This window comes from Drosophila bipectinata, chromosome 2L, assembly GCF_030179905.1.
Source record: "Drosophila bipectinata strain 14024-0381.07 chromosome 2L, DbipHiC1v2, whole genome shotgun sequence".
NCBI lineage: Eukaryota > Metazoa > Arthropoda > Insecta > Diptera > Drosophilidae > Drosophila > Drosophila bipectinata.
Window position 1 is genome coordinate 18,759,385 of NC_091736.1, and position 14,726 is coordinate 18,774,110.

Here is a 14,726-nt window from a genome sequence, read left to right on the forward strand (position 1 = left end):
TGGCTTCTAATCGACTATGCATTTCTGCTGCAATTTATATTTTGAAATGTAATTTTCCGGCCATAAATCTCTATTCAGATTCCGAAGCTTTTTCGACCTGGCCATAAATCGCCGGCTGGCTGGTCAGAGCCGCATTTGTCTAGCCAGGCTATTTTATGGCTAAGGGTACCAACACATAAGGTTTTAAATTTTATTTCTACCTAAAACGCATAACAAATACATTTAATATTTAAGCTGTTTCAGCAAAGCTTGTGTTTTATTTGCATAAGCTTGTTTTTTCGCAGCCAACATTTGCTAAAACTGGCCTGTAAACATATGTACACTGCAGTGTGCAGACTGGCTGGCAGAGTTTTGTAAAGGATTGCAGTGCCCGTAATTGCCTGGCAGGGATGTTGGGGCTCATGGTCTACTTCGCCAGGAGGATTCGTCTCCACAGGAATCGCACCACCTCATACAAAAGTTTCCTGCCGTCAGTTGCTCAAATGAAGTTAGCAAAACTGATTAACTCTCGGCAACTTGGCTCGATTCTTTCTCCTTCTTAGCTCGCAGCTGTTGGGCCAGGACCTCCGGTCCTGAATTCAAGCTGACTAATTGAATCTACAAGGAGCTGTGCGAAAGCCCAATAAAAATTATACCTTCCTCCGTAAACTAACGATGGCTTGTGCTTGTGCAGCGGCGGCATTTTGACGACTAATATAATTTTAATGGAATATTTGCTCCTGCATTTCCAGTTGCATTAAAATCCAATTGCATTTTGTCGTTCGGCGCCGTTGGCGCGTCCCTTTGGCTTTCCTTCCGACCTTAAATAAATCTCAACAGCCTGCCACGCCCCCTTTTAAGCCCTTGAAGTGTTTGTCAGGATGGTATAGCCCGTGGCCCACTTTGACCGTGTCAACGTCCTTGTCATGGCGCTCTGTCTGTGCGTTTTCAGTTTCAGTTTCAGAGCGAAAGCCATTTATTCAGAGACGCCCTCCGGCGGCGATGCCGGGGCACTGCCACGCCCACAACCGACTAACCAAATGGGGCAGCCAGTTAGTCGCTTGGCTAATTTTGCCATTGTTTGTGATAAATGGACGGCTAGTTCAGATGGGGGTATGCAATTCAAAAATGCGTCATATGGTGTTTAAAATATGTTTATGGTTTAAGTTTAAGAATTATTTAAATAGAGTTTCGAGAGCGAATAACATCCCGCTACTGCATATTTTGTTAAGCTTCAATGGCACTTGCCTTTGGGTTGTTTGAGCCTTAATGTTTATTCACAGTAGTCTTGGTGAAAAGGTTGACATTCGCCATTGAAAGCGAGGCGTTGCCAAGGTGAAAGCACTTTCTGTGGCGGCTAGCCCTCAGCACATGTGGTTAAGATCTCTCCAACAGCACTCGACAATTAAGCAAGAGGCTTATGAAAATGGTTTTCTGGGTTAATTAAAAATGCGCCAGCCAAGTTTACTAATAAGGATTTCTTTTCTGTCGTTGCAGGATAGCGTATCTACAGGAAAGGTGAGTACTACACTTAGTTATGGCAGATTAAAATTAATACAATATACCATTAATTGAGAGGCAATGTGAATTCTGTACTTGATTAGGACCTTTATCGCATTATTACTTCTTTTTCTCCTGTTTCCAGGGATTCCCGGCATGCCGCCTAATGAAAGTCAGACTTCAATTAAGAGCATAATTTACGCACTTTGCAGTTTGATAGGCTAAGCTCGTTTAATTAGTCGCCAAATTGAATTTCTCGGTTGTTCAACCCAAAGACCAATTAGTGTCAATAAGCAGGAAAGATTTCTGTTGCCGCCTTTGCCGCCATGATCCATTTTTCAGCGCAATTATTCTCCAATTTGTGAAATTGAACACACTTTTTGATGACCCCATAAAATGGAACATAAAATTCCATAAATGCCTCAACGGCTGCCTCGCTTCCATCAGCCTAGAAACTGCCAAATGAAAATATTCCATTTAAGAAAGCATTTTCTAAAAATCCATTTTCTGGTCTCTGGTGTGTTTTTACTTGATTAATTTTGCGGCCATAAAGAAAAATAATGAAATTTCATCCTGGGCGGGCGGAAATAAAAACAATATTGAAACAGAAAAGGTACCATTTCGGCGGTTCTTGCGAAAGTAACAGAATCAAATTAGAAAAATTTGCATTTAGTGGGTGAGTGAATGTGCAGAAAAGTAGGCTCGAAAAACTTTCTTTCCCACGCGAATACTCAGCCAGTCAGTCAGTCAGCTGGAAAAGTCGGCTGCCAATGATGAGGTTGATGATGATGGGTTTTACTTGGCGTATTATTTTACTTTTCTCAACTAAATTAAAAAGTTTCTCCTCCGGAGCCATCGGTGTTCGATTATAATGAGCTTGTCATGCTTGCTGATGGTCGAACAAGCGAGAAAGTATGAGTCCTGCCCTGAATTTATGTGATTTCATGTCCAGCAACAGTTTTTAATCACTTCCTAACATTTGGCCATATGTTTCCCTCTGTTTGTTTGGTGGGAGGATCCCCCGAAATTTTTGATTAATGCGAGTGTGCGGAAAGCTGCGCCATAGCAAATAATGAAAAATTACCCATTCTCACACAACCACACACCAGGGTCCTGGGGAGAGCTCCGGTAACTCGCTAAACAACTAAAAACCCATTGCGCACACTGCATACTTTTGGGCGCTGTTAAATATAAAATTCTATGAATTCGTACGTACATCATTTGAAAATCGTAAAACTTGCAAGTGTTTTTCCTGCTGGGAAACTGTGTGTGGGAGTGTGGGAGTTGGGAAGGCTCCGGGCTGAGTGAGAGCTGTCATAAACAGGCCGACAAAAGGTAAGCTGCTGTCTGCACTTCCAGTGCTTCTTTTATTATTTTTTTATTCTTGTGTAAAGAGCAGACACACGCAGACCGCATCTTTATGTAATTATAATGCCCTGCCAAAATGCTGATGATGATTACTAAGTTATTTGCCCAAGTTTACGGCCGCTTGCAAAATGCAAACGATTTTATGCGGCTCCCGAGCCATGTGCACAAATTAATGAAATCCTTACTCAGACAAATTAAATTTAAATTAAACTGCCTCCGGCCTTGGCAGCTCAAAGGACGTGTAACAGGAGGCTATTTTTAGGTAGCTCCACTAAGTCGCTTTCTGAATCCAATTCGTGTACTGCCGCTGGAAATAGGGCATAATCAATAAAGAGGTTAAATGGCAAATAGACATGTGACGACATCGTGCCAGCGGCTAATGAAGCTACTCCTTACCCTGACCTCCGCCCAAATGAATATGTGTGTAATGGTATCTGCCAGTTGACTGCCAGTCATGCAAACGAATAAAAACGCTTTTATTGTAATCTGTTCTGTCAAAATGGTGCAACTGATGTTAAGCCAAATGTCCTGAGGATGTGCGAAGCTAGAAGTACTGCCTGAGCAGGGAAATGTGTGTACCTGGACTTTATCGCATGACACGCAGTGCTTCTCCCACAGACTATAAAATGCCTTCCCCACACACACAGTCTTAGAAGAAAAAGAAGAGAAAGGTCTCGGTTTCAGGTCTATTGATTATCAATTGATAAATGGTTGACATTTTTTCGCCCACGCTCCGGTGAGAGTGACTCCGCCACTTCTGGTTAAATAGTTTAAGAATGTCTGCCACATTAAAAAACAATTTCCGCCAAATCACTTTCCCGAAAGGGGCGGAAGGGAGCAAAGGCAGGACTCTTGCAGACATGCCTTGGGAGGAAATTCCTGTGGAGAGAGCTCCGCATAAAAGAAAGTATGACAGTAAAAGTAAGCAACATGCCTTATGTAACAAATCAAGTGCCAGAGGGTTCATTCTCCTCCGCTCGGCGAATGCTTTATGTCAGTTGGTGAGGAGCGCACCGAGAGTATATTGATTTAACAAAACAAATAAATTTTAAGATTTTGTGATAACTTTCAGTAGCTCTTGAAAAGTTTAAATACCTATCTTTAATCATAAAACTGTATGGGATTATTTTCATCATAGTTCATTCAACTGTCTACGAGACCCGAAGCCAAAAACCCCATACCGAGAACATAGCTCACCCTGCGGCAAGAAAACAGCAGTATAAAAATCTCAAAGAAATATTAATAAAAGATGAGCGACATTAGTGTCTTGGTTTTGTTGCTGCTGCTTCCCATTACAGTTTTCGCTCGCTCTGTTTTTTAGGATTTTTTGTAAATGTCCAACCCAAAACCGTAAAACGTAGAAGAAAACAACATTTTTACTACTTCCTCTTGCCTTTTTGTTGGAAGCGCCAGCCCCTAACCCCGGGCGTTCTGTTGACCTTTTTCGAAGCTGTTTGGCTTGGATTTAGCCATTGGGTGCGAGATGCTTTAAAGGGTCGACGAATGCAAAAAGAAAATGTCATAAATTTGTAACACTTTTGTGGGGGCTCCAGACAAGATGACGAGCAGTCGAAGGTCCTGATGGAGGATGGGAGCTACGGGCTGGGAAAGAGACAGCAACCGCCATGCTTGAACAATTCTGCTGGAAATAGTGATGGCGATTTGGCCATTGATTCTTTTAAAATATAAATAGGGAGGAATATATATATAGGATATTCTTGCTAAAACAATTTTCTATTAGATACACAAATGTTCAATCATAAACTAAAGCTTAAGAAAGTCAATTTAAAGTTAACTATAGCTGTTTCCGAGTCATCTCTGTTGGTATCCCTTTAATAATCCCAACACTAGCCGGGAGCGTTGTCCCTGCCAGAGCAGGAAGGCAAATATCAACAAAAAGCGAAACTTGGCCTCTGGCACACAATTTGTCACACATACATGGCACATAAATTATACATACACACCAGTCGGAGATGGCCGGGCGTTTTTGGTTTTGGTTTCGGATTCAGATCTTGCGACGTTTTTTGGCCTGTTTTTTTTTTTTGGGGAGGCGAACCCGGCCAGACCGAGCTCGACTCATAGTTTGTTGGCCCATTTGATTAATAAATTGTTTAGAACACAAACTTACTGACTTGTGGCTAATAAAATATGAATGCCGAAAGTTTGCGGACGGCAGCAGCATCAAAGGGCAGACATGAGTCGCAAATTAGTCATGCGCATATATGGCGAGTAATTTATGTTTGCGTTGATGTATGTGGCTCAAAGGCAGTCACATTTAACCCCAGTTAGCATTAGTGAGCACTCCCATATGCTTCTCCTTTCCATAATACTGGTAAAAGCAAAAGCAAAACGCAAAAGCGAAAGCCAAAGCCAAAGCCAGCATGGGCATTCCCTTTGGGTCTGCAGTGCGTATGCGTAATTTGATTTTTCATTCCTTTTCCGTTCGGGCAATGATTTTTATGCGTTTACACATTTGTCGCTGTCGGCCAGAGTTTTTCCTCGGTGGGCCGTTCTTGTTTGGGTCGCCTTTTTGATTACATCTCAATCAATTGGTGGCAGTTTTATGTTTGCACATTCCGACATCTTTCGGCTCTTCAAATGTTCATTTTACGATGCCTGCGGCGAATCTCTGGTTGCCCTCGATGAAAATTTGTCAGCATTTCGACTTGTTTCCTCTCCACGTGCTCCGCTCTTTCCATTTTATACTCCTCTTGTAGACGCAAAAGTTTGTTTATATCGAATTACACTTTTATTGTATTGAAATCTTTTCGAATGCCGTAAAAATATTTAAAATTGAATTCTAGTTTTGTGTTGAACACAATAAACCGAGCTTAAAAGCGCAAAGTATGGATGCCTTTTGGATGTTTATTAAAGCAACTATATGTATGTAGGTGCTTTCCATAGAAACTTGGGTCTTTGTGCTTAAAGACCTGTTTAAATATTCCGTTTGAAATGCCTCCATTTCATTTGGTTGCCAAAAAAACTGAAAAGGAAAAATATATAAACAAAACAGAGCCCTGGGGCCGACCGTCAGTCAGAATACAATTCAATTTTGTTTAGCAAAGAAATTTTCCTGCTTTTCCGCCTTTCTTCCACCAGCAGGGTGGAGGGGCGAAAAGCTCACTGATCTGAAAAAAAGGGCAAGTTATTTTATAAAATTATTTTTCATCTAGCAGAAGGTACAAGAAGAGGACCGAGGCCCATTCAGTCGAGTGGCAGCATAATTTTCATTCAATTTCGCTCACTCGTTGTGGACTAGATGCATTCATGGCTATTTGCCATCATTTGTGTGTTTATCCACTTAGAAATGAAGCGATTTGATTTCCGTTAAATGAGGCATTTCTGCAATCAGCCTGCATTGACTCCCATCCTTAGCCATCCTGAGCCATGAGCCGTTCGCCAGTCGCCGGGGCGGGCTAGGAACTCATAATTTCGAGAGCCGCCTAGTCTCGTATTTGCAGCTTCATTAAATTGCGTTGTGGTTGCTCCTGTTATCCGCATCTCACTTTGACTGGAAGTGCACTTTAGCACAAATTTCCTTTTCTTGTTGGCAGCCGATCCTTTGTTCTCGCAGTCAGCCAGGCAGCCTGGCAGCCAGCAGCGGCAAGGATGTGGATGCGGATGATGAGATGGCGCAAGGACGCCAGGGGCCTCTGGTCGCTGCTCGCTGGTCTCTCCGCTTTGCCAGCTCTAAAGTGTTAAATCGCATAATTATGTCTCTCATGGCGAACACTTCACTAAACTGCAAAGTTTTTCCGCTGCTGCCACTGGCAACGTTTGCAGTAAGCACCGTTTTTCTAGTTTCTGGGATTTGGAAATTCAAAGAGTGGATAATGAGTAACCATACCGTGCCCTTTTTGTTTTCCAAGCTTACAAATAAAACTCTAAATATATTTTTATATTTTTTCTCTTAAACAATTCAACCGTATTACCAAGTCGACCCTTGTTTTCCCACACTCACATGACATTTTCTTTGTGCCTCGCCTCTTTTATTTTCTTTCCACTTTCGCATACTATGCGACATTTTTTCTTGCACTCTGAGGCATTTTCCTTTGGCCATGTGTTTGCTTTGTCATCCGAAGCTCGGGCCCGACTTAATTATATTTTAAGTTGACTGCTCCTTGCATTAACGGCGCACAAAAGAAGCTGGAAAAATAAAAATTGTTTTCGTCCAACACTCGCACCCCCACTCACACAAACAGAAATACGCCAACAAAAAGCAAAAGTTTTGGCCCAAAGCTTAATGACTAAATTGAGAGCAAGTTAGCCAGAGTTTTCAGCACACATTAAAGGCAAATAATTTGCATACCCAGCCCAACGGCAAACAACTCGAAAAGTATTTCACTAACTATTTGAGTGGCGATGGCGTAGACGGAGGCGGTGGCGATGGCGATGGCGGAAAAAGGCAGCTTTAATTGTGTGGGACCTGGGCAAGAAAAATGGCTTGTAATAAATCTCGGCGTCCACTCACGGAAACGGGGCCAGGCCTGGCCGGGAAAATGCGAGTATCCTTAAGATAAGACCCAACTACAGGCTCTTATCTGGGCGTGAATGCCATGATGCCAAATCCCTTGTCGGCAATTCGAAACGTTTAAACACTCAGGCCGATTCTGAGGCTAAGTTCCTGCTAAGGCTTTGTGTCCTGGCAACGCCCGCAAGTGGGCCTTTATTGTGCCTCCTTGTTATGGCCATCGTGGCTGGTTCCTAATCTATCAAAAACCAACTCCCACATATGCGTGTCCATCAGAGCACAGGAAGAAAAGCCCAAGAATGTTCTGCCAGACTAGTTGCCAAAAGAACTCTGACATATGAACTCGGCATTTTTTTCCAGTAGATGCGTAGGTGCGAGTCCGGAAGAAAAAAGTCCCCTTCAGCCCCCTTCCCCCATTTAAACTGTTGCGTTGGCCTGGCAGCTAAATTCTCGCTGCTCGTTTCGCCTTCTAGGACAGTAGGCTTCCGAGAACAGAACATTAGGGGCATTAACTTAAAAGACACATCACACAGAAAGGTGGCTGTGTTCCCGACAAGGCGACATGTGTCATATGCGGCTCTGGAACAAGGTAATTTCATTTGTATTACCATTTAAATGGCTTACACCGCACTTAGCCAATTTCTCGCTCTATCAACTCCCAAATATTAACTTTCAATTACGAAATGACAAAATCAGGTTGTCCTCGCCGCCAAGGAGGCGCTCACTCGTGCGTGCGGCCAAAAATGTCGCCGACTGTAAGCGGTTTCGGATTCGACGACATCAAAAGGAAGCCCAATAAGGAAATCCAATATTTGACGGAACGGCGGCCTTAATGCTCTTTGGAGCTAATTGATTGTCGGGCTAACAAAAACCACTGGCGAAAATCCACTCGAATGGATGTGCGGTTGTCACCAAAATAGCGCGCAATCCCACACAATTAGCTCACTCAAATATATATTTATTGATCTGTTTATACACACTTGACGGATTATTTGGATAGTCTGCCAAGAGGCTCTTAATGTCTAATCAAATATGAGTAGGGCAAGGTTCTGTGGGCGCTGCTTGTCGCATAAAGTGCAAACACATTATGATCCACAGGGCGTATACGCAATATGAGATGGGAGTGATCCTGATCGGAGTTTCAAAGTCGAAAAGGAAGATTTTAAAGTTTCCTTATCCTGTCCGATCGAAATGAGTGCCTCTAACACGCGGCTTGGCTTTTGCTTGATTTTCTGGCCTGAACAAACAATGCGGCCCACGTGGCGTATGCGCAATGCATAGACGTCAAAGTAAATTTTGCGAAATTCCACTTGAATGGCGCACTGATGACGACAACGAATGGGAATAGTGGTGGAGAGTGATGGAGCCTGGGAGAAGGTACACAGAGAACGGGAAGTCGGAAAGGAAAACTTGAGAGGGGAAGTGGGACGGAAAAAAGTGCTGTCTGACTCGGTTACAGCGCAAATCGGTAAATTGCAAAAACATGTTGCCGGCGTGGGTGTGGGCATGGGGCTCCTTGATTGTGTTTTGGTTGGCAGCCTGGCTGTCGTTGCCGTTGAATGACTGATGAATGAGCTGAAGTGCAGGCCCCGAGTGTAAGACTTTGAGCATTTGAGTTTACGTCGACGATGGAGAAAGGCATGCAAACAATGCTTCCAACAGGCTGGAGTGGTAGTGAAGGCGGGTGGGGTGCTGGAAAAGTGTTGAGCGGAAAATGGGCAGAGACAGGTCGTCTCCTCGTCCTCTTCGGGGATATGACTGGTTTTGAATGAGTTTCCAGTCAAGGATATCTCACGTGTCCTCTGGTCCATAGCTCAGGCATGCCTCTTTGCTAATTAGAAAATATTTGCCATCGCGCAGCAGCTTCATGCTGAAAAATGAGTCTGTCAAAGCTTCAAGGGAGTAATTTAAACAGAAACACGGTTAAGTAGAAATTATGCCAATATAATAGTCTGTAAAAATGGTTTAATAGGAGTCTGATAAAAACCAGGGGAATGGGGTAAGGATTATGTATTGAGTTGCCTGGAAAGTGGTCTTATCATTTCCATATGAATAAGTTGGATGGAAAAATATTGTGTCATAGGGTTTTGCAGGGATGCAGAATGGTGGAGAATCGATCTAGAAATCGATTAAGGTACTCCGCTTGAGAATCTGATTAATATTGGGGAAGATATAGCCATCAATGTGGACCCAATAGAGGAAAACCCCATTTTCAAGGGATCCCATCACGAAAAATAGACATAAAAACTAAAAATATTTTGTCTAGATATCGTTTCCATCTAGGATAAATATATAGGATAGGGTATCTAAGATAAGGATTGGAGAAGATATAGGCATCACTGTGGATCCTTTAGGGAAAAACTCGGAAAAACTCTCAAGCATCGAAAATGCCAAGATGCAGAGTTTTCTGTGAGCCATATAGGGCATATATATTTTCAAGAGACTACCATCGAATGTTCTTACAGATTAATGGAAAATTGATCTAGAAATAGAAGAGCACTCGAAAACTTTGTAATATATAGGTTTTCTTATAGTTTGCCTTTAAATAAAATTAATTATAAATCGATTTTAAAAGAAATTAACGCACTTTTCCTAGTCACTCCTTTACGTAGTTGTTGACTTTTAAAGTGTGAGGTGTAAAACACCCAAAGGCCCACACTCTCCTGGGCCAAGAACACATCATAAATAATTACATTTTGAGCGTCGACTAAATTGAATTTTTAATCATTATGCGAACAGCAACCCCGTCGCCGGGCCATATCTCATAAAGTGACTCATAAAACGAAATTACTCGCATATATCAGGGCATTTGAGAGCTCAAGGAATCTGCAGTGTGAAAATGTTGGAAAACAAAAAAGAGCGCAGACTAGAAATGTAGTTTTTAATTAAAACGGCAGCTAGTTAATGGCCAAGTTTACTACCCTCGCTGTTAGCACTTTCTTCCCCGTAGAGTCTGTTCGCTTTTAAGGCACTTTCTTTAAGCAGCGAACTTACACGAGTGAGTGGGTTAAAGGACGCTTTAATGCGTAAAATGTCGGGCCAAGAGGGACGAAGCCTGTGGTGGGGTTGTTGCCTTGCCATCGCGCGTCTGAGATTGCACTTGCCAAAAGCGGAATGAACAATGGCAGCAGCGAGATTTTCCACTAAGTCTGAAAGCTTTAAACGCGCCCTTTGACACATTCTCCTGGGGGGACGGCAGCGCAACTGTGTGGGAGCTGGGGCAGACACCAGCATTATTGGCGCACCGCAGGCACCACATGGCGTATGAGCAACGTTATGCCATTTGCCATTTACCATTTACCAGGCATTCAGCCTTGGCTTATCTGTCCAGCTGCACAGCGACTAATAAATGTGTGTAAATTAGTTATCAAAGTCGGTCGAGGAGCGGCGGAGGCTGCGGAAGGGTCCTACGGCTCTTAATCATAAACTCGCCTTAATTAATACGGCTTCTCAGATGCCCGCATTATGTCTGCCAGCTTAGAGTTGATTAATTTTTTTCCGAGCGAGGCACCGCCTGCCTTAAATGTGGTAGGTGGGACGAAAGCAATAAATGGCTTTTCAGGTTGAAATTAAACGGTTTGGTGAGATCAAAAATAAGCCATTCTCATAAAATAAAACATAAGCTTTAATTGCTTACTTATTTAACTCGAAGCTCTGGTTGTCCACTTTCAATAAACTCGTCAAAAATAAATATTAAAATTAAAATTAATCACACCGTTTCTGGCACTTATCAAGCACTTGTGACTACCAATGACACTCGTCGCCCATCAGTACAAGGCCATTAATCATTTTGTTTGCGATAATTTATGCCACAGATGAGTGCCGGGGTCCGAGCTCTTTATTCCCAGTCTGTCAAAGCCCGGTTCAATTGGGAAATTATTGGGAAATCCTCGCAAATGAATTCCATTCAAAGCTGGGACCTCCCTGTCCCGAAAAACTAAACGAGCATTATTTGGTGTATCCTGGAATTCCCCCTCGAATTTGCATCCACCCTCGAATAAACTGGCTACCCAAGTTGCTGTCCCGGCTTATTATTTCAATCCATTGGGCTGGCGAAGGGCAGAGGGACTAAAGGACGGAATCGAATTGGAGCAGAGTCAGTCAACCGATGGTGACCTGCTTTTTGTGATCCCGCTGCCCTTCCCGTTGGGCTCGTTATGGTATTTTTGTTTGAGATGCCGTGAAAAGAAAATATGTTCAGAGCAGCTGCAGAGCCCGGCTCCCTCCTGTCCCGTCCAGAGGTCCTGTGCCCAGTGCTGTGAATGCTTTCACTAATTTATCAATGGCAAACATTTTTGCAGTGGTAAGTAATATTTTGTTCTGCCCGCCGGAGAACGGAGGCCGAAAGGAGGCCAAGGACTCTTGAAGCCTTGTCGCATCGTTTAATATTTATAACAATTCAGTTGTGAGGCCTCGGCTTCGGACGCATTTAACTCCTGCCGACAGGCTGTCACTGAGCAACTTTTTAATTACGTTTTCCGAATTGCAAGGACATCAATCCTTCTTCGTTTGCCCCCTTCCAAATATTTGCCGCATAACATTTTTATGAGGCATTTTTCCATTAAGATTCCCTTTTCCCGCCTTAGCCCCCCCTGTGTGTGCGTCACATTGTATTGACTTTTAAACACATCAACCGCAAATACCGCATCGGATATATGGGAAAACTCAATCAAACTGTTAATCGACTTGTGGCCCGGCAAACGCCAGGAGCATCTCCACCATCTTGTCCCAGCCCCGGGCTCGGGCCAGTCGTGCGTGGGTGCAGAACCAGCCTCCTGGATGCAAGGGCGCCCGTTACCCTTTTGATTGTTTTTCCATGAATTTTCCAACCATAAAATGTCAATAATATGTTTGCTATTGGCACTCCGAACCCCAACCCCCGACCTCTGATCTCCTCGTTTCGAAAAATTCCGCATGTGTTTGCTCTGCATTCGTGGTGGCCTGGTGGTATCCATTTCATTCATTTCAGGAGTCATCATCTCTCTGTGTGTCATGTGTTCTCCACTCCGCCCTCCACTCCCATCCTGCTCAATGTCAATAGACAATAATAAATATTGAAACGTGTGGCGATGGAATTGAACAGCTTCAATCAGCTGGAGTGGGTGGACGATTGGGGTTAAGTGGATAGGCGCTGATTTGATGGAGTCTCAACAAGTCAATTCCATTAGCCCACACAGAAGCGAAGAACGTGCTAATTTTGGCCAAATTCCAGAGGGCAAACAATGAAAACAAAAACACTAGAAAATATTCAAAAGTTAGATTTATTTTGCCACTAATTTTGAGTGACGTGGAACACTTGATCTAATCAAAATGTATTTTCGGTTGCATGATGAATGTAAGAAATATTTTATTCAGCCATTGCCACGCCGAAGAGTAAACTATTTAATTCACCCATTAAATTAAAAGCCTTGAAAAGTCAAAGTTGCCATCTGTCTCTCTTAGCTCGTCCTGGGCCAAACGACTTAAAGACTGTGATTTAATTGGAGTGACTTGCCGTCGCAAATAAGTTAAATTAAACGAATCTAATGAAGAGTCTGTCTGCCGGAGTGTGTGTTTGTCTAGAGCTGGGAATGTGGTGAGGAGATAGACGGCTTAGTCGACACAAGAGACACACACAATCCAACTCCAGGACGGCCGAGGCTCTGTGGGAAAGTGATATAGGAGCTGCTCCTTTTGTGTCCTTTTGAGGTGAGGTTTTGTGCGCCCGTGTTTCTGGGGAGGGTCTTGGCCAAATGAACAAGCGGAAACAATTAGCGATGTAGCATTATTTGTAGCACGCTCCACCCCAGGCCTGGCAGCCGGCCTGTAATTAAGAGTCTCATTAAAAAATGATAAATTTAAATGGAAACATCATCTACAACGAGCCGTCTGGAGTCTCGAGTGCCTCCCTGGAAGTCAAGCGGAGCTTAATGGCAAAATTTGCTTTGCGAAATTGAAGGACAAGGAGAAAGTTTCCCGTCCAGAAACTCAAATAAAACAGAGCAACAAACGTATTGAAAAATGGAAGCTAAAGTCGCCGTTGAATCGGCAAATTGGCGCCGAACTTTAACACGAGCAAGCCCGACAAATATAAAGTTTTCAAAGGTCCAACTTTAAGTTGCTGTAATGCAGAAAGTTTACGGGAATTCCGGTTTGCCAAAACCCGCTGCCATCAGATAATCCTTAAGAGGACTTTCAGCTCTGAATACTGGATGTCTTCGGTGCAATCAAATATTTTTCACACCTGCCGGAAAATGTATTTAAAACATTTACGAAATTACCTTGTAAAATGCATCTGGTCGGTGGGCAATTGAATAAAAATAAAATCCACTGTCCGCTGTCAGCTCAAGTGGCATTAAAACGCATTTAAATTTAAAGCCTCCCCGAACAAACACACAACAAAAGTGCATTAAAATAAACCAGGGAATTGTGAATGGCAGGCACCTGTAAACGCATTCCGGGTGCGAGGATAATTGAAAGTTAAGCGAGGAGAAGCGACTGCATTTAAAGGAGCTCTCAAGTTAATCAACTTTCTTTTAATTCAATCAACTTACCATTAGCACACCATAATCCGGCCAGTGTACTCGGTCTCTTCTTTAATTCTTCAGCATTTGCAATTCAATTAAGGTGGGCTCCGAAAGCGGGCCAGAGACAATGCGCCCACCTGGCGTGAAGCGTTAAAAATGCAATCAGAAGGCAAACAAAGCCGACAAAAGGAGATGTAGCTGGAGCTTCACCTGTAACTGTGACCATGACCAGGCCTCGCCAGGTGGGCTCTGTGCCTGACGGGTAAGGAAATCCGCGGGCAAGACGCTATGACGACGTCGTTTGTGCCTCGCCGCTCGGTCGGTCAGTGGAAAGTTAATATCTCGCCACGCTTTGCCGAGTGAAACCTAAGACAGCCTGGAAGTGGTAGTGAAGGGTTCTCGAAACGGCAAGTACAGAAATAAAATAACAAAGCTGAAAGGAATCGGGGGAAGCTGGCCAGTGGCCACACGCAGTTCGAGTGAAGTGAAGGCTGGTGAAAGGAAGACGGATTCATCGAGAATTCCCTTTAATGCCCTCGAAGACCAATATGGTTGTAGAGTAAATTGGAATCAATATCTTAAGGAAATGGGGAGAGATTCTACACTGGAAAAATAGTCTATATCATACTCTAATACTCTTACTCTTACTGTTACCTCATTTCTTAAAACAGAAAATATAGAACTTGCTTATAAATTTCTGAAAATTTTCTCAGTGCAGCCAATCACTGTCCCTTCGACATCGATGGTCAAGGTGTGCGTGGCGTAGGGCAGGGACACTAATCCCTGTTTTAGGCATCATTGCCTCAAAAGATTGCTGCTCATTTGCCGTGCCTAATTGGCCAATGTCAGCTTAATGTCGTCCCCTCCGCTTGGCTTCTGCTACTGCTGCTGCGAGGACACAT

At 43.4% G+C, this 14,726-nt stretch overlaps 1 protein-coding gene across 1 annotated transcript in view; it reads left to right on the top strand.

Annotated features, from left to right (window-relative positions):
* Positions 1 to 14,726, top strand: part of rdo (reduced ocelli) — a 44,752-nt gene that overhangs the window by 17,439 nt on the left and 12,587 nt on the right. The window contains exon 3 of the mRNA XM_017251859.3: positions 1,477 to 1,497. The gene's annotated coding sequence lies outside the window, so the exon portion shown is untranslated. The remainder of the gene's footprint in view (positions 1 to 1,476; positions 1,498 to 14,726) is intronic.